At 36.5% G+C, this 19,495-nt stretch overlaps 1 long non-coding RNA gene across 2 annotated transcripts; it reads right to left on the reverse strand.

Annotated features, from left to right (window-relative positions):
- Positions 1–6,181: 6,181 nt before the first annotated feature.
- On the reverse strand, positions 6,182–10,061 carry LOC112750606 (uncharacterized). 2 transcript variants are annotated; one of them, XR_003175936.3, is made up of 4 exons: positions 9,727–10,061; positions 8,871–8,957; positions 6,456–6,529; positions 6,182–6,376 (listed from the first exon to the last, which is right to left on the reverse strand). It is a non-coding gene; the product is annotated as an uncharacterized lncRNA (long non-coding RNA). The 2 variants fall into 2 exon arrangements; XR_003175937.3 differs by having other exon boundaries at positions 8,824–8,957; positions 9,727–10,015.
- Between the last annotated feature and the right edge of the window lie 9,434 nt (positions 10,062–19,495).

Here is a 19,495-nt window from a genome sequence, read left to right on the forward strand (position 1 = left end):
GTATGCCCACAGAGCATCATCCAGACCTCTTGCCCAATCCTTTCTACGGGCATTTACAGTCCGCTCCAGGATTCACTTTATTTCTCTATTTGAGACTTCAACCTACCCATTTGTCTGTGGATGATATGGAGTTGCCACTTTATGGTTAATTCCATATCGGACCAGAGCAGAGTCAAGCTGTTTATTGTAGAAATGAGTGCCTCCATCGCTGATCAGTATCCTAGGGACACCGAACCTGCTGAAGATATACTTCTTGAGGAACTTCATCACTGTCTTAGTATCATTAGTGGGTGTTGTAATTGCCTCTACCCATTTAGATACATAGTCTACTGCCACCAGAATATAGGTGTTTGAGTATGATGGTGGGAAAGGCCCATAAAATCAATACCCCATACATCAAACAACTCAATCTCTAAGATCCCTTGTTGAGGCATGGCATAACCGTGAGGCAGATTACCAGCTCTCTGGCAACTGTCATAGTTACGTACAAACTCTCGGGAGTCTCTATAGAGGGTAGGCCAGTAGAAGCCACACTGGAGAACCTTGGTGGCTGTTTGCTTACCTCCGAAATGTCCTCCATATTGTGATCCATGGCAATGCCATAGAATTTTCTGTGCCTCTTCTCTAGGCACACATCTACGGATCATTCCGTCTGCACACCTCTTAAAGAGATATGGTTCATCCCACAAGTAGTATTTTGCATCAGAAATCAATTTTTTTGTTTGCACCTTGCTGTACTCTTTGGGTATGAATCTCACAGCTTTATAGTTTGCAATGTCTGCAAACCATGGTACTTCCTGAATGGCAAAGAGTTGCTCATCCAGAAAGGTTTCAGAGATCTCAGTAGGAGGGAGGGACGCTCTTGCTACTGGTTCTATCTGGGACAGGTGATCTGCTACGTCGTTCTGTGTCCCTTTTCTGTCTCTTATCTCTATATCAAACTCTTGCAGAAGCAACACCCATCTTATGAGTCTGGGTTTTGAATCCTGCTTTGTGAGGAGATATTTTAGAGCAGCATGGTCAGGTACACAATCACTTTTGATCCTACTAAATAAGATATGAACTTGTCAATGGCATAGACCACTGCAAGTGACTCCTTTTCTGTGGTTGTGTAATTTTTCTGTGCATCATTTAAAACACGGCTAGCATAATAAATGACATGCAGAAGCTTATTATGCCTCTGTCCCAATACTGCACCAATGGCATGGTCACTGGCATCATACATTAGTTCGAATGGTAATGTCCAGTCTAGTGCAGAAATAACTGGTGCTGTGACCAACTTAGCTTTCAGAGTTTCAAACGCCTGCAGACACTTCATGTCAAAGACAAATGGCGTGTTAGCAGCTAGCAGATTGCTCAGAGGTTTTGCAATTTTTAAAAAATCCTTTATAAACCTCCTATAGAATCCTGCATGCCCCAAAAAGCTTCTGATTGCCTTAACATTGGCAGGTAGTGGTAATTTTTCAATTACCTCTACCTTAGCTTGATCCACCTCTATCCTCTTGTTTGAAATTTTGTGCCCAAGGACAATTCCTTCAGTCACCATAAAGTGATATTTTTCCCAGTTTAAAACCAGGTTAGTCTCTTGGCAGCTTTTCAGAACAAGTGCTAGATGGTCAAGACAGGAGCTGAATAAGTCTCCAAATACTGAGAAGTCATCCATGAAGACTTCCAGAAATTTTTCTACCATATCAGAGAAGATAGAGAGCATGCACCTCTGAAAGGTTGCAGGTACATTGCACAGACTAAATGGCATCCTTCTGTAGGCAAATACTCCAGAAGAACATGTGAATGTTGTTTTCTCTTGGTCCTGAGGATCTACTGTAATTTGGTTGTAACCTGAATAGCCATCCAAAAAGCAGTAGTATTCATGACCTGCTAGTCTCTCTAGCATCTGGTCTATGAATGGTAAAGGAAAATGATCCTTTCTGGTGGCTGTATTGAGTCTTCTGTAGTCAATACACATACGCCACCCTGTAACTGTTCTTGTAGGAACCAGTTCATTTTTTTCATTATGAACCACTGTCATGCCTCCCTTCTTGGGGACAACTTGGGCAGGGCTCACCCAGGGACTATTAGAAATAGGATAAATAATCCCAGCCTCCAGTAACTTAGTGACCTCTTTCTGCACCACCTCCTTCATGGCTGGATTTAACCGCCTCTGTGGTTGAACCACTGGCTTAGCATCATCCTCCAATAGGATCTTGTGCATGCATTTTGCTGGGCTAATACCCTTAAGATCACTTATGGACCACCCAAGAGCTGTCTTGTGTGTCCTTAGTACCTGAATTAGTGCTTTCTCTTCCTGTGGATTTAAAGCAGAGCTTATGATTACCGAAAAAGTGTCACCTTCTCCCAGAAATGCATATTTCAAGGATGGTGGTAGTGGTTTGAGTTCGGGTTTAGGAGGCTTATCCTCTTCTTGAGGAATTTTCAGAGGTTCTTCTATTCTCTCTGGTTCCTCCAGATCAGGCTGAACATCTTTAAAAATATCCTCTAGCTCTGATTTGAGACTCTCAGTCATATTGATCTCTTCCACCAAGGAGTTAATAACATCTGCGCTCAGGCAGTCTTTTGGTGTGTCTGGATACTGCATAGCTTTGACAGCATTCAACTTAAACTCATCCTCATTGACTCTCAGAGTTATCTCTCTTCTTTAGACATCAATGAGGGTTCGTCCAGTTGCTAGGAAAGGTCTTCCTAGAATGAGATTTGCACTCTTGTGCTCCTCCATTTTCAGCACCACAAAGTCAATAGGAAAGGAAAATGGCCCAACTTTGACAATCATGTCCTCAATTATGCCTGATGGGATTTTAATGGAGCCATCAGCAAGTTGGAGGCATATCCGGGTTAGTTTAACTTCATCAGTCAAACCAAGCTTTTTGATAGTGGATGCAGGTATTAGGTTGATACTTGCCCCAAGGTCACACAGAGCTGTCTTGGTACAAGCATCCTCTAATGTGCATGGTATCATAAAACTTCTGGGATCTTTAAGCTTCTCTGGTAAGCTTTTCAGAATGACTGCACTGCATTCTTCAGTGAGGAAAACTTTTTCAGTTTCTCTCCAATCCTTCTTATGGCTTACGATCTCTTTCATGAACTTAGCATAAGAGGGTATTTGCTCAAATGCCTCTGCGAACGGAATCTTTATTTCAAGAGTCCTGAGGTAGTCTGCAAAGCGGGCAAATTATTTATCCTGTTCTGCTTGGCAGAGTTTCTGAGGATAAGGCATCTTGGCTTTATATTCTTTAACCTTGGTTGCTGCAGGTTTATTTCCTACAGAAGTGGTTGGAGAAGCCTGCTTAAGGGGGTTGTTATCAGCACTTGCAAGTGTCTGACCCCCTTGTGGCGTTTGAACGCCAGAATTGGGGGCTGCATGGGCGTTTAACGCCAGATTGCCACCCTTTTCTGGCGTCTGGACGCCAGAATTGGCTGTCCCTTGGGCGTTTAACGCCACTTTTTCACCCTTTTCTGGCGTTTGAACGCCAGAATCATTCCTCTCTGGGCTCTTACTGTCCTCAGAGGGATTTTGGGTAGTGGTTTGGTTATCCTTTGTTAGTTGTTCCTTTCTTGGCTTCCTGCTACCTTGGATTGATACATTCAGTGTTTTTCCACTCCTTAATTGAACAGCTTGGCATTCTTCTGTTATCTGTTTAGATAGATGCTGTCTTGTCTGATCCAATTGTGCTTCCATACTTTGGTTAGCATTTTTAGTGTCTTGGAGCGTCTCTTTGAATTCTGCGAATTGTTTTGTTATGATAAGCAATTGCTGATTGAGTTCAGCAACTTGTTCTTGAGGACTAAGTTCAGTGGATACTGCTTTAGCCTCTTCTTTCAGGGAGGACTCACTACTCAAGTACAGATGCTGATTTTTAGCAACTGTATCAATGAGCTCTTGAGCCTCTTCAATTGTCTTTCTCATATGTATAGATCCACCAGCTGAGTGATCTAGAGATATTTGAGCTTTTTCTGTAAGCCCATAGTAAAAGATGTCTAACTGCACCCACTCTGAAAATATTTCAGAGGGGCATTTCCTTAGCATCCCTCTGTACCTCTCCCAGGCATTATAAAGGGATTCATCATCCTCTTGTTTAAAGCCTTGGATGTCCAGCCTTAGCTCTGTCATCCTTTTTGGAGGGTAATATTGATTCAGGAATTTGTCTGATAATTGTTTCCATGTTCTTATGCTTGCTGTGGGTTGGTTATTTAACCACCTCTTAGCTTGATCTTTTACAGCAAATGGAAAAATAATAATCTGTAGACATCTTGATCCACTTCTTTATCACGTACTGTGTCAGCAATTTGTAAGAACTGTGCCAAAAACTCAGCAGGTTCTTCCTGTGGAAGACTAGAATCTAGACTATTCATTTCCACTTAGGTCCATGATGGAGAAAAGGGAATTGATGTGAATTACAAATAAAATATATTTTTATTTTAATTTTATTTAATTAAAAATAGCCGAATAAATAAAAAAAGTAAGGTAAAATAAAATAATTGAAAAATAAAATATAAGTTTCGAAAACTAAAAGAAAAAGAAAAAGAAATTCGAAAATTAAAGTAATCAATTAGTAAAAAAAATTGAAAAACTTTGGATATGATTTTTGAAAAAGATTTTGAATTTTGAAATTTTAAAGCTTAAGATAAGATAAAATAAAAATTTTTAAAATAAAAAATCTGAATTTTTAAATGAAATTTTTGAAAATTTAATTAAATAAATAGAAAAGATATTTTTGAATTTAGTGGGAAAGAGAAAAACAATAAAATGACACCAAACTTAGAATTTTTAGATCAAAACAAGGAAAACAAACAAGAAAACTTTGAATGTTAAGATGAACACCAAGAACACTTTGAATGTCAGGATGAAGACCAAGAATAAATTTTTAAAAATTTTTAAGAAAATAGAAACACAAAGGACACCAAAATTAAAAATTTTTATATTTTGAACACTAATAATTCGAAAATGTATAAGATAAACAGCAACAATCACCACACAAGAAATTTTAAAGATCAAATAAGGAAAATTATCAAGAACAATTTGAAGATCAATAAAGAACTAGAACATATAATTCGAAAATTGAAAGAAAAATAAAATCATGCAATTGACACCAAACTTAAAATATGAAACTAGATTCAAACGGAAGACTAAATTATGAAGTTATTGGTTTTTTTAAAAATTTTCAAAAATAGTTTAGAAAAATAAAATAAGGATTTTAAAATTTTAACCCAAAACAATAATAGAAGACTCAATGTTAATGACTCTAAACCAAAAAGACAAATTTTTCTAATCTAACCAACAAAATAAACCGTCAGTTGTCCAAACTCGAACAATCTCCAGCAACGGCACCAAAAACTTTGTGTGGAAAATTGTGATTACACTTTTCACAACTCCGCACAACTAACCAGCAAGTGCACTAGGTCGTCCAAGTAATACCTTACGTGAGTAAAGGTCGATCCCACAGAGATTGTTGGCTTGAAGCAATCTATGATTATTTTGTAAATCTTAGTCAGGAGATTAATGATAAGAATAATTGTATTTATGAAAAATAAATAACATAAAATAAATAGTACTTGTGATTCACTACAAGAAACGTCGTTAAAATCGACGACCAAATCGACGGCTTAGCCGTCGATAATATTGAGATTCGACGGCAAAATAGACGGCGCAGTTGATCACTATAAAGCTTGTCGATTTTTAAAATGCTAATAAAATCGACGGCTTTCATGGACGTCAATAATAATTTAATAAAATCGAAGTTTGTTCCGTCTGTAATATGGGTGTGAGAATTTTACATTCTTAATAAAATCGACAACATTGCCGTCGATATTATTATTTAAAATCGACGTCTTCTTTGTCGATAATTGATTCAATAAAATCGACAGCCTTTGTGTCGATATTTAACTCAATAAAATCAACAACACTTTTGTCTATAACATGTTTAATAAAATCGACGATAACGCTGTCGATATGTGATTGAATAAAATCGACACAGTTGCCGTCGATTTAATTGTTTAGATTTGTCTATTTTAACTTTTAAAAGCGACAACTTTGCCGTCGATTTTAATAGTTATATGTTTTAATTTTTCTTTTTCTATTTGAAAAATAGTAAACCATTAATACAAATAAACTTTTAAATATAAAAATAAAATTTATACAGAATATTAGATAATAAGACAAATAAACTTTTAAATATAAAAATAAAATTTATACTAAATATTAGATAATGAGTTTACAAACTTATCAAAATAATAAATAACCCTCTAACATTATGTACAAGCTAATTACATTCTAATGTATTCAACACATAAAACTAGGAAAAATCTGAACAAGTGGATCAAGATTTGGACACTTTTCATTCACCTTTAGCGCATCATGAACCTACAGAGAGTAAAACTGAAATTGTGAAGCTATGCAATTATTATAGAAGCAACAAAAGCAAGATCATGGATATTAGTACCAGCTCAATGCTTAACAGAATGTTGTTTCAAGCCTTTGCGATTGCAGCTAACCTCAGATACGCATCAATATAGTCTGGAAACTCAAATAGAAAAAAGAAAAAAAGAAAAATAAAATAAGGAATTCATTAGAGATCAATAATGGAAAGCTGGAAACCATATTAAATGAGCAAAGAATAATAAAAGATGGTGGCCAAGATACAACAATGTAGGCAGTGATTGTAATAGAAGCCCTACTGCTGAAAGCAGTACAACTTCTTCAACTAAACTGAGGTGTTCTATTCATTATTGTCATGAAGCAATGTCCATCTGTTAACAGTCAATACAAACAGAACATGTTTGATGCAATGCCTTATAACAAGCTCAGTGCTCAGACCATGCTTAAAAAATAATTCTTAAGAATGTGGTGTGTTCAATACCAAAAAAGAGGTTGAAAGCATTGTGCACATGGGGAGTTCACTAAATGGTTACATCAGCTACCATTATTGTAGTAAGATAATGAAAATACATTTCATTACATACTCAACAATTCAAATATAGTAACCGGAAGCTAGAAATATAATAAGTGGTGTGGATAATCCAGAAAGCTCAAAAAATGATTGGCTATTAATTTTATGGCATTCAGCTGTAAAAACTCTATTCATGGCTTCAGTGAACTGTTTATTAGATAAATAGCATAAAGAAACAATAAGAGTCATAAATGATCATCATATTTGAGACTACAGAAAGGTTAATATTCTTGAGTCTGTCAGTAATGGCTAGATGGATATGCAAACAAAATGCACATGATGTTTATTTAAGATACACATACCCTGAATAATATTATGCGATACAATATACTTGCAGTTCCAGAATCATTTCTACTCTCTGTACTAATATCCCTGATCTTACATTTTTATTTTAATTGCTAATAAATTGAACTTTCACCACAAGTCAATGTTACACTTTACATGTATATGTGCTTAATTTGAATGAAAAATATGACATATTCTCATGTTTCAGAATTCAGATATGCTATAGGCCTATAGTTGCAGACACAAATGAACAAATAAAACAAATTAAGATTCAAGAAATAATAAGATGCATCATCACAAACAGATAACATAAGAACAGAACATACACACTGAATAATGAGTAAACTATAATCATTCATTAATTGTTACTATTTTGCTAACAATATCTTATATTATATACAGTGAAGTTTTAGAATCACAAGAGTGCCAAAAAATTCAGACCCCACAAGGTTTTTAATCTTGAGGAGCTTGATATCTGATTGGAAGCCTTGAATCACTTCCATCAAAATACATAATCATAAAAAAAAGAGGGGGGGGAGGGGGAATGTAGAAAAATCATATAAAATTTAAAGGGAAAAAAGGGTACACATAGTTTGAAATGATGATTAATTAAAAAAGATCTCATAAAGGTTTTTTTCATTGTTATTAGAGCTTATTAGCTAGCTTCTACGTGTTCTGATCATTTGCCTCTCAAAAACTGGCCTATAAACTACAGATAGCTCAAGTTTGGAATGAAAAAATAAATTAAAGAAACACATTATATAATTGATCAAGGTAAATAGATTAACTTATATATAAGTGCATAAAGTATGTTATCTTGATTCAAATAAAATTAAATCTAGAGATGGATATGAAGAGGTGGATAGGGTGAATCTAATGTGGGAAGAGGTAATATAAGTGAAATTGTGTCAAGGTCCCCTGTCAAATAATCTCTCTTACCTTGTGAATGCATGGTGTTGGCTATATGGGCACACAATAGAAAGCATGTCAGAAATAAAATAAAGCGGAAGCAATTGGAAAAGAAAGGAAGGGTAAAGCAAATGAAGTGCAAAGAATAGAAGCAAAACCAAAAAGGAAGGCATGAGACTGAGACAAGTACTACTTTTTTTTTTAATATATGGCATTACTTCATTATTGCTAGATATCCTATTAGCTACCACACTCACTACTACTTAACAAATAAATAGTAAAGTATATTATGTTATTGCTGTGACGTTGAGTAATGCTGATCCAGTCACGAGAAAGTTGTGAAGTTAGCATTAGCAGTATCACTTTTCGTTTTTACAAAGCAGCAGTAGCACTGTTTGTCGGTTCCCATTCCCTTTAAGTCATTAAAATATTGCTAACGTGCATATCAAAGAAACTTTGGCAAATTAAACTTTAATTCTTACAACTCAAGCAAGACACCATCATCTAATTAAACTTGAAGACTTAAAGGGAGAGAAATAATTAAACTTGAGGCAAAATAAGCTTTCATAAGAGATTGTGTAGCATATTAGTTAATGTCAAAATAATAATTATCTTGACACTTTAATTAAGCTAAGTGTTCTTCTGATATATATATGAGTTTAATTACCTTGAGTGACTTTATTAAAAATTCAGAAAAAGCTGTAGAATAGTTACAAAGGTACTGAGAGTGCAGAGAAGCTGATAGCTGAGGAAGTAATGAGCATCCTTTTGCAGTCTTCCTAATGGAGGGGTCAGAGCTTTCTGCAAAGGAGCATCAGAAATAATATTAACATCTGTAATTGTAATAAATAAAGCATCCTTATTATGTATGCTATAGCCACCTTATGTGAGAAGAAAAAATTAATTCAAAAGGGCTTGCTATCTAAATTCTAAATTACCTGAATCCTACTAAAGCTTAAGAAGATAAGGGAAAACTTTTTGTTGCAATCTTCGGAAGAATGGTTAAACCCAAAACACAAGAGTTAACAATAAGCAAATCAAGTCTAGAAATGATTACATTGAAAATCTCCAATCTCACACATAGAAAGTCAGGGAAATCCAATCTTATTGATTTCAAGTGCATTCAATTCAGAAATATCCATGATATATTAGATTAGTTTAAAATCAGTTTAACAATCACAATGTGAGTTTAATAGTTAGAGCCATTTCTTATGAACCAGCCTTGAACAAGCCACTTATTTCACATAATTTTGTTGATCAACTTTTCTAGGATCATTTCAAGGCATGTAAATCAAGCACAATGACATCTTACAATTTATAAATTTCGGTTTCATGATGAAGGGGAAAATACAGGGCTAATCAACAAAAAAATGCATATAATTAACTAGTATCATGCATCTCATGCTTAGCTTATTCAAAACAAGCAATAAATAAAGCATATTTAATCAATCATGATGATGTCTTCATTAGTAGCAGCTCCTTCCAGTTATCGAAACCCTAATTCAATTCCAGTAGCAGTGAAGAGAAAGCGAAATCAACCAACAAGACCAGGCAAGAAATTAAAGAATACCTAGCTTGATTAATTAAAGCATGCAGATCCAGAGGCAGAAGTAATAGCTCTATCTCCAAAGTCGCTGATGGCGAAGAACCGTTTCGTGTGCGAGATATGCAAGAAAGGGTTACAGAGGGACCAGAACCTGCAGTTGCACCGGCGAGGGCACAACCTACCGTGGAAGCTTCGGCAAAGGGGGAAGGAGGTGGTGGTGGTGGGCACGGGTTGAAAAATTTGGGGGAGTTTGCGTTTCTAAACAATTTGGGGGAGTGGATGCGAGAAGATGAGTTTTACTTTTTATTTTAGTGATAAAAATCGACGGCATACTTGTCGATTTTAATTAAAAAAACAACACATATAGCGTCTATTTCATAGATTAAATTTATATCGTTCATCCCATTTTAGAAAGCAATCAAGACCGTTCAAATTTAGTGACGACAAAGTTATCGATATTTTAAATAATAAAATCGACACCATATTCGTCGATTTTAATCCAAAAAAAACAACACATATAACGTCTATTTTATAGATTAAATTTATACCATCCATTTCATTTTAGAAAGTAATCTAGACCGTTCAAATTTATCGACAGTAAAGTTGTCGATATTTTAAATAATAAAATAGACGCCATATTCGTCGATTTTATTTTCGACTTCTGGTTCGTTGATAATACGACAATATTATAAAAATATCGATGACCAGGCTGTCGATTTTAACATTTTATTTTTAATTTTTTTTAGTAATATCGACAGCAAGCTGTCGAAAATTATCGACGGCAGAAATAGCCGTCAAAAATTATCGACGGCAGAAATAGCCGTCGATTTTTGGCATCGAAAAACATGCTTTTTCTTGTAGTGATTTAATACTGAGAAACAGGTTGAGGTTCTGGAGATACTCTGTCATCTGAATCTCTGCTTTCCTACTGTCTTCTTCTCCAAACACGCATGGTTTCCTTCCATGGCAGGCTGTATGATCCTCTCGGATGAAAAATACCAAGCGTTGTCACCGCACGGCTAATCATCTGTCGGTTCTCACTAGCGTCAGAATAGGACCGTTATCCTTTTGCACACTATCACTGCGCCCAACATTCGCAAGTTTGAAGCTCGTCACAGTCATCCCCTTTTAGATCCTACTCAGAATATGGTACGCAAAATCGTGATTGTTCATTCCCTGGCTACAGCGCCAAAGACTTGGTGTAGAAGAACATGATCTCATCTTTTACACAAATCCGCGTAACTAACCAGCAAGTGCACTGGGTCATCCAAGTAATAAACCTTATGTGAGTAAGGGTCGATCTCACGGAGATTGTCGGCTTGAAGCAAGCTATGGTCATCCTTGTAAATCTCAGTCAGGCGGATTCAAATAGTTATAAGGTTTTAATAATTAAAATGTAAATAAAACAAAAAATAAAATAGAAATACTTATGTAATTCAATGGTGGGAATTTTGGATAAGCGTCTGGAAATGCTTTGTTGCTTCTGAACTTCTGCTTTCCTACTGCCTTCTTCCAACCATATGTTACCTCCTTCCATGGCAAGCTGTATGATCCTCTTGGATGAAAACAAATCCGTATGTGCTGTAACCGCATGGCTAATCATCTGTCGGTTCCCGCAAGCGTCGAAATAGGTCCATTGTCCTTTTGCACACTGTCACTGCACCTAACATTCGCAAGTTTGAAGCTCGTCACAGCCATCCCTTCCCAGATCCTACTCGGAATACCACAGACAAGGTTTAGACTTTCTGGATCTCAGGAATGCAGCTAATGGTTCTAGCCTATACCACGAAGATACTAATCTCATATACTCGGTCCGTGTATTAGATATCCAAGAGAGTATACTCCAGCTGTCGTCCAATGACTACGTTGAACATCATGTAGATCGCTTTGTGGTTGTCAGGCACGCGATCTTGGCTAAGCGAGTAACGAAGATTGGGTGATTGTCACGGGTCACCCCTCCATTCTGACTTAACTGAATTAAGAACAAGAGTATATCTTGGAGAAGAAGTAGGCGTGAATTGAAGGAAAAACAATAGTACTTGCATTAATTCATGAAGAACAGCAGAGCTCCACACCTTAATCTATGTGGTGTAGAAACTCCACCGTAGAAAATACATAAGTGAAAGGTCTAGGCATGGCCGTGAGGCAGCCTCCCAAATGATAGTCTATGATCAAAGTGATCAAAAGATAAAAGCGATCAAAGATATAAAATAAATCTCTAAAAGTAGTTTTTATACTAGACTAGTAGCCTAGGGTTACAGAAAATGAGTAACTAAGTGCAGATAGTGCAGAAATCTACTTTCGGGGCCCATTTGGTGTGTGCTTAGGCTGAGCATTGAAATTTTTCGTGCATAGGCTGTTTCTGGAGTTAAACGCCAGCTTTGGTGCCAGTTTGGGCGTTTAACTCCAATTCTGGTGCCAGTTTGGGCATTTTACGCCAGGATTTTTAGGCTGACTTTGAACGCCAGTTTGGGCCATCAAATCTCAGGCAAAGTATAGACTATTATATATTTCTGGAAAGCCTAGGATGTCTACTTTCCAACGAAATTAAGAGCGCGCTAATTGGGCTTTTGTAGCTCCAGAAAATCCACTTCGAGTGTAGGAGGGTCAGAATCCAACAGCATCTGCAGTCCTTTTTCAGCTTCTGAATCAGATTTTTGCTCAAGTCCCTCAATTTTAGTCAGAAAATACCTGAAATCACAAAAAAACACACAAACTCATAGTAAAGTCCAGAAATGTGATTTTTGAATAAAAACTAATAAAAATATAATAAAAAGTAACTAAAACATACTAAAAACTATGTAAAAACAATGCCAAAAAGGGTATAAAGTATCCGCTCATCACAACATCAAACTTAAATTGTTGCTTGTGCCCAAGAAACTAAAAACAAAATAGGATAAAAAGAAGAGAATATACAATGAATTCCAAACTTATCAATGAAGATTAGCTTCAATTAGATGAGCAGGACTTGTAGCCATTTTGCTTCTGAGGCATCTCACTTTATCCTTTGAAGTTCAGAATGATTGGCTTCTATAGGAACTCAGAATTCAGATAGTGTTATTGATTCTCCTAGTTCAGTATGTTGATTCTTGAACACAGCTATTTTATGTGTCTTGGCCGTGACTCTAAGCATTTTGTTTTCCAGTATTACCACCGGATACATAAATGCCACAGACATATAACTGGGTGAACCTTTTCAGATTGTGACTCAGCTTTGCTAGAGTCCCCAGTTAGAGGTGTCCAGAGCTCTTAAGCACACTCTTTTTGCTTTGGACCACGACTTTAACTGCTCAATCTCAAGCTTTTCACTTGACACCTTCACGCCACAAGCACATGGTTAGGGACAGCTTGGTTCAGCCACTTAGGCCAGGATTTTATTCCTTTGGGTCCTTCTATCCATTAATGCTCAAAGCCTTGGATCCTTTTTACCCTTGCCTTTTGGTTTAAAGGGCTATTCGCTTTTTCTGCTTGCTTTTTCTTTTTCTTTCTTTTTTTCGCCACTTTTTTTTCTTTTTTTTTTTTCGCAAGCTTTGTCTATTCACTGCTTTTTCTTGCTTCAAGAATCAATTTTATGATTTTTCAGATTACCAATAACATTTTTCCTTTTTCGTTATTCTTTCAAGAGCCAACAATTTTAACATTTATAAACAATAAATTCAAAAAATATGCACTGTTCAAGCATTCATTCAGAAAATAAAAGGTATTGTCACCACATCAAAATAATTAAACTAATTTCAAGATAGAATTCGAAACCATGTACTTCTTGTTCTTTTGCAATTAAAAATATTTTTCATTTAAGAAAGGTGATGGATTCATAGGACATTCATAGCTTTTAAGACATAGACACTAGACACTAATGATCATGTAATAAAGACACAAACATAGACAAAATATAAAGCATATAATTCAAAAAAATAGAAAAATAAGAGCAAAGAAATTAAAGAATGGGTCCACCTTAGTGACGACAGCTAGCTCCTCAATGTCTCTTCCTTGCCTTTGTTGCTCCTCCCTCATGGCTCTTTGGTCTTCTCTAATTTCATGGAGGAGGATGGAATGCTCTTGGTGCTCCATCCTTAGTTGAACCGGCTTGCCTCTTGAATCTCTCTTCCATTGAGCTCCTTCCATACAAATGTCCCTAAGGACTTGGTCCAACCTTTGATCAAAGTTGACCCTTCTAGTGAAAGGGTGAGGATCTCCTTGCATCATTGGTAAGTTGAATGCTAACCTCACATTTTCCGGGCTAAAATCCAAGTATTTCTCCCGAACCATTGTGAGCCAATTCTTTGGGTTCGGGTTCACACTTTGGTCATGGTTCTTAGTGATCCATGAATTGGCATAGAACTCTTGAACCATTAAGATCCCGACTTGTTAAATGGGGTTGGTGAGGATTTTCCAACCTCTTCTTCGAACTTCATGTCGGATCTCCGGATATTCACTCTTTTTGAGCTTGAAGGGGACCTCGGGGATCACCTTTTTCTTGGCCACAACTTCATAGAAGTGGTCTTGATGGATCTTTGAGATGAATCTCTCCATCTCCCATGACTCGGAGGTGGAAGCAATTGTCTTTCATTTCCTCTTTCTAGAGGTTTCTCCGGCCTTAGGTGCTATTAGTGGTTATGGAAAATAAAAAGCTTTAGCTTTTCCCACACCAAACTTAGAATGGTTGCTCGTCCTCGAGCAAAAAAAGAAAGAGAGGAGTAGAAGAAGAAGAAATGGAGGAGATGGAGTAATGGTTTGGGTTCGGCCAAGGGGGTAGTAGTGTGTATGTTGTGTGAAGATGAAAGTGGTAAGGAGGGGTATTTATAGGGTAAGGGAGAGAGGGTAGCCGTGTATGAGGGGTTGGGTTTGGGAGGGAAAAGGTTTGAATTTGAATGGTGAGGTAGGTGGGGTTTAATGATGGATGGATGTGAGTGGTGAAGAGGTTGTGGGGAAGAGGGTAGGATTTGATAGGTGAGGGGTGTTTAGGAAAGAGGGTAGGATGTGATAGGTGAGGGGTGTTTGGGGAAGAGTGTTATGGAAAGGTGTGAAGAGGAGAGAAGAAGAGGTGGGGTAGGTGGGGATCCTGTGGGGTCCACAGATCCTGAGGTGTCAAGGAATTCGAGTCCCTGCACCATTCTGGCGTTTAAACGCCCATTGTGTGCCAAATCTGGCGTTTAACGCCAGCTCTGCTACCTTTCCTGGCGTTAAACGCCAGTCTGCTGCCCATTTCTGGCATTAAACGCCAGCCAGATGCCAGACAGCCCTTTCTGGCGTTAAACGCCCAGAGTGCTGCCCATTCTGGCGTTTAACGCCCAGAATACTACCAGGCTGGGCGTTAAACGCCCATTCTGCTATCCTTACTGGTGTTTAAACGCCAGTAAGCCTGTCCTCCAGGGTGTGCTATTTTTCATGCTGTTTTTCATTTTGCTTTAATTTTACAGTTGTTTTTATGACTTCACATGATCATCAACCTAAAGAAAACATAAAATAACAATGAAAAATAAATAAATATAATTAAATAACATTGGGTTGCCTCCCAACAAGCGCTTCTTTAATGTCAATAGCTTGACAGTGAGCTCTTAGAGAGCTTCACAAAGATTTAGAGCTTGATGTTGGCCTCCCAACACCAAACTTAGAAGTTGAGTGTGGGGGCTCTGTTTGACTCCGTATTGAGAGAAGCTTTTCATGCTTCCTCTCCATGGTTACAGAAGAAGATCCTTGAGCCTTAAACACAAGGTAGTCCTCATTTACTTGAAGGACTAACTCTCTTCTGTCCACATCAATCACAGCTCTTGCTGTGGCTAGGAAGGGTCTTCCGAGGATGATGGATTCATCCTCATCCTTTCCAGTGTCTAGGATTATAAAATCAGCAGGGATGTACAGGCCTTCAACCTTCACCAAGACATCCTCTACAAGTCCATAAGCCTGTTTCCTTGAATTGGCTGCCATCTCTAGTGAGATTCTTGCAGCTTGCACCTCAAAGATCCCTAGTTTCTCCATTACAGAGAGGGGCATGAGGTTTATCCCTGACCCCAGGTCACATAGAGCCTTCTCAAAGGTCATGGTGCCTATGGTACAAGGTATTAAGAACCTTCCAGGATCCTGTTTCTTCTGAGGTAATTTCAGTTAAACCAGATCATTTAGTTCATTGATGAGCAATGGGGGTTCATCCTCCCAAGTCTCATTACCAAATAACTTGGCAATCAGCTTCATGATTGCTCCTAGATATTGAGCAACTTGCTCTTCAATAATATCTTCATCCTCTTCAGAGGAAGAATACTCATCAGAGCTCATGAATGGCAACAGTAAGTTCAGTAGAATCTCTATGGTCTCAATATGAGCCTCAGATTCCTTTGGTTCCTCATTAGGGAACTCCTTGGAGGCCAGTGGACGTCCATTGAGGTCTTCCTCATTGGAAATCATTACCTTTTCTTCCTCTCCAAGTTCGGCCATGTGGGACGTGTTTATGGCCTTGCACTCTCTTTTTGGATTCTCTTCTGTATTGCTTGGGAGAGTACTAGGAGGGAGTTCAGTAACTCTTTTACTCAGCTGACCCACTTGTGCCTCCAAATTTCTAATGGAGGACCTTGCTTCAGTCATAAAACTGAGAGTGGTCTTAGATAGATCAGAGACTACAGTTGCTAAGTCAGAGTGGCTCTACTTAGAATTCTCTGTCTGTTGCTGAGAAGATGATGGAAAAGGTTTGCTATTGCCAAACCTGTTTCTTCCACCATTATTATTATTGAAGCCTTGATTAGACTTCTGTTGATCCTTCCATGAGAGATTAGGATGATTCCTCCATGAAGGATTGTAGGTGTTTCTATAGAATTCTCCCATGTAATTCACCTCTTCCATTCCAGGATTCTCAGGATCATAAGCTTCTCCTTCAGGGGAGGCTTCTTTAGTACTGCCGATGTAGCTTGCATTTCAGTCAGACTCTGAGAAATTATATTGACTTGCTCAGTCAATATTTTATTCTGAGCCAATATGGCATTCGAGTATCAATCTCAAGAACTCCTTTCTTCTGAGTTATCCCATTATTTATAGGATTCCTTTTAGAAGTGTACATGAACTGGTTATTTGCAACTATTTCAATGAGTTCCTGGGATTCTGTAGGCGTCTTCTTTAGATGAAGAGATCCACCAGCAGAGTGATCCAATGACATCTTGGACAATTCAGACAGACCATCATAGAGTATACATATGGTGCTCCATTCTGAAAACATGTCAAAAGGACACCTTCTGATCAATTGCTTGTATCTTTCCCAAGCTTCATAGAGGGATTTACCTTCCTTCTGTCTGAAGGTTTGAACTTCCACTTTAAGCTTGCTCAACTTTTGAGGTGGAAAGAACTTGGCCAAGAAAGCATTGACCAACTTTTCCTAAGAGTTCAGGCTATCTTTAGGTTGTGAGTCCAACCATGTCCTAGCTCTGTCTCTTACAGCAAAGGGGAAAAGCATAAGTCTGTAGACCTCAGGATTAACCCCATTGGTCTTAACAGTATCACAGGCTTGCAAGAATTCAGCTAAAAACTGATGAGGATCTTCCAATGGAACTCCATGAAACTTGTAGTTCTGCTGCATCAGAGAAACTTATTGAGGCTTAAGCTCAAAGTTGTTTGCTCCAATTGCAGGAATTGAGATGCTCCTTCCACAGAAGTCAGAAGAGGGTGCAATAAAGTCACCAAGCATCTTCCTTGCATCTCCACCATTGTTATTGGGTTCGCCATCTCTTCTTCTTTTTCGAAAATTTCTGTCAGGTCCTCTCTAGAGTGTTGTGCTTTAGCTTCCTTTTTAGAGTCCTTTCAGGTTCCGGATCAGCTTTAACAAGAATGTTCTTATCCTTGCTCCTGCTGATATGAAAAAGAAAAGAACAGAAAAGAATAGAAATCCTCTATGTCACAGTATAGAGATTCCTTTATGTGAGTAGAAGAATAGAAGAGTAGAATGAAGAAGAGAGAAGATGAAGAATTCAAACACAGAGAGGGAGAAAGGGTTCGAATTATAAGAAGAAGAGAAGTGTTAGTAAATAAATAAATAAATAGAAAGAGATGAGAGAGAGAGATAATTCGAATTTTAAATTAAAATAAAAGAAAAATATTTTTGTTTTTATTTTAATTATTAGTTATAATTCGAAATTTAGGAGAGAAAATAAATTAAAATTAGAAAAATAATTTTGAAAAAGTGGTTAGTGATTTTCGAAAATTAGAGAGAGAAAAATAGTTAGGTGGTTTTGAAAAAGATATGATTGAAATAGTAAACTTTTTAAAATTAAAACAAACTAATCAAGTGGTTAATTGAAAAAGATTTGAAAATCAATTTTGAGAAGATAAGAAGTTAGAAAAGGATTTTGAAATTAAATTTTGAAAAAGATATGATTGAAATTCATTTTGAAAAAGATTTGAAAAAGAAATTAAAAAGATTTGATTTTGAAAATTAAAGTTGATTACTTGACTAACAAGAAACTAAAAGATATGATTCTAGAATTTAAAGATTGAACCTTTCTTAATAGGCAAGTAATAACTTGAAGCTTTTTGAATCTAAACATTAAATGTTAGCATTAATTTCGAAAATATGAAATAAAACTAAGAACAAGATTTTGAAAAATCAATTTTGAAAATTTTTGAAAATAAAAAAATTGAAAAAGATTTGATTTTTGAAAAAGATATAATTTTTAATTTGAAATTTTGACTTGACTAACAAGAAACAACTAAATTTTAAAAAATTTTTGACCAAATAAATTCAAAATTTCAAAAATTATGAGCAAAATAAAGGGAAAGATATTTTTTTATTTTTGAAATTAATGAGAAAAGAGAAAAACATAAAGATGACACAAAACATAAGAAATTAAAATCAAAACAACTAATGCATGCAAGAACACTTTGAATGTCAAGATGAACACCAAGAACACTTTGAAGATCATGATGAACACCAAGAACATGTTTTTTGAAAATTTTTAAGAAAAGAAAAACATGCAAGACACCAAACTTAAAAATTTTTAAACTTTAGACACTAATAATTCAAGAATGCATATGAAAAATAAGAAAAGACACAAAACAAGAAAATGTAAAGATCAAACAAAGACAATCATCAAGAACAACTTGAAGATCAATGAAGAACACATGCATGAATTTTTGAAAATTTTAAGAGAATTAAAAAGATGCAATTGACACCAAACTTAAAACTTGATACAAGACTCAAACAGGAAACACAAAATTTTTTTGTTTTTATGATTTTATTAATTTTTTTGTAAGTTTTCGAAAATTAATTTGGAAAAAGAAAATAAAAAGATACAAACTTTTTAATAAGAATTCCAGGAATCATGCAATGTTAGTCTAAAGCTCCGGTCCAAAAATTTAGACATGGCTTAATAGCCAGTCAATCTTTATATGAAAGCTTCGGTCCAAAAGATTAGACATGGCCAATGGCCAGCCAAACTTCAGCAGAGCATTACAGACAACAGCCATATTGATGGGAATCAAAAAGCTCCTGCAATGATAAGTGGAAGCCTTGGTCCAAAAGAATTTAGACATAGCTTGACAGCCAGCCAGGCTTCAACAGATCATGATGAAACTCTAGAAATCATTCTTAAAAATTCTGAAGAACAAAATACAATATATATTTTTTTTTGAATTTTTCGAAAATAAAAAGCTTAAAATTAAAATAAAATTACCTAATCTGAGCAACAAGATGAATCGTCAGTTGTCCAAACTCGAACAATCTCCGACAACGGCGCCAAAAACTTGGTACGCAAAATCATGATTGTTCATTCCCTGGCTACAGCGCCAAAGACTTGGTGTGGAAGAACATGATCTC

This window comes from Arachis hypogaea, chromosome 15 (genome assembly GCF_003086295.3).
Source record: "Arachis hypogaea cultivar Tifrunner chromosome 15, arahy.Tifrunner.gnm2.J5K5, whole genome shotgun sequence".
NCBI lineage: Eukaryota > Viridiplantae > Streptophyta > Magnoliopsida > Fabales > Fabaceae > Arachis > Arachis hypogaea.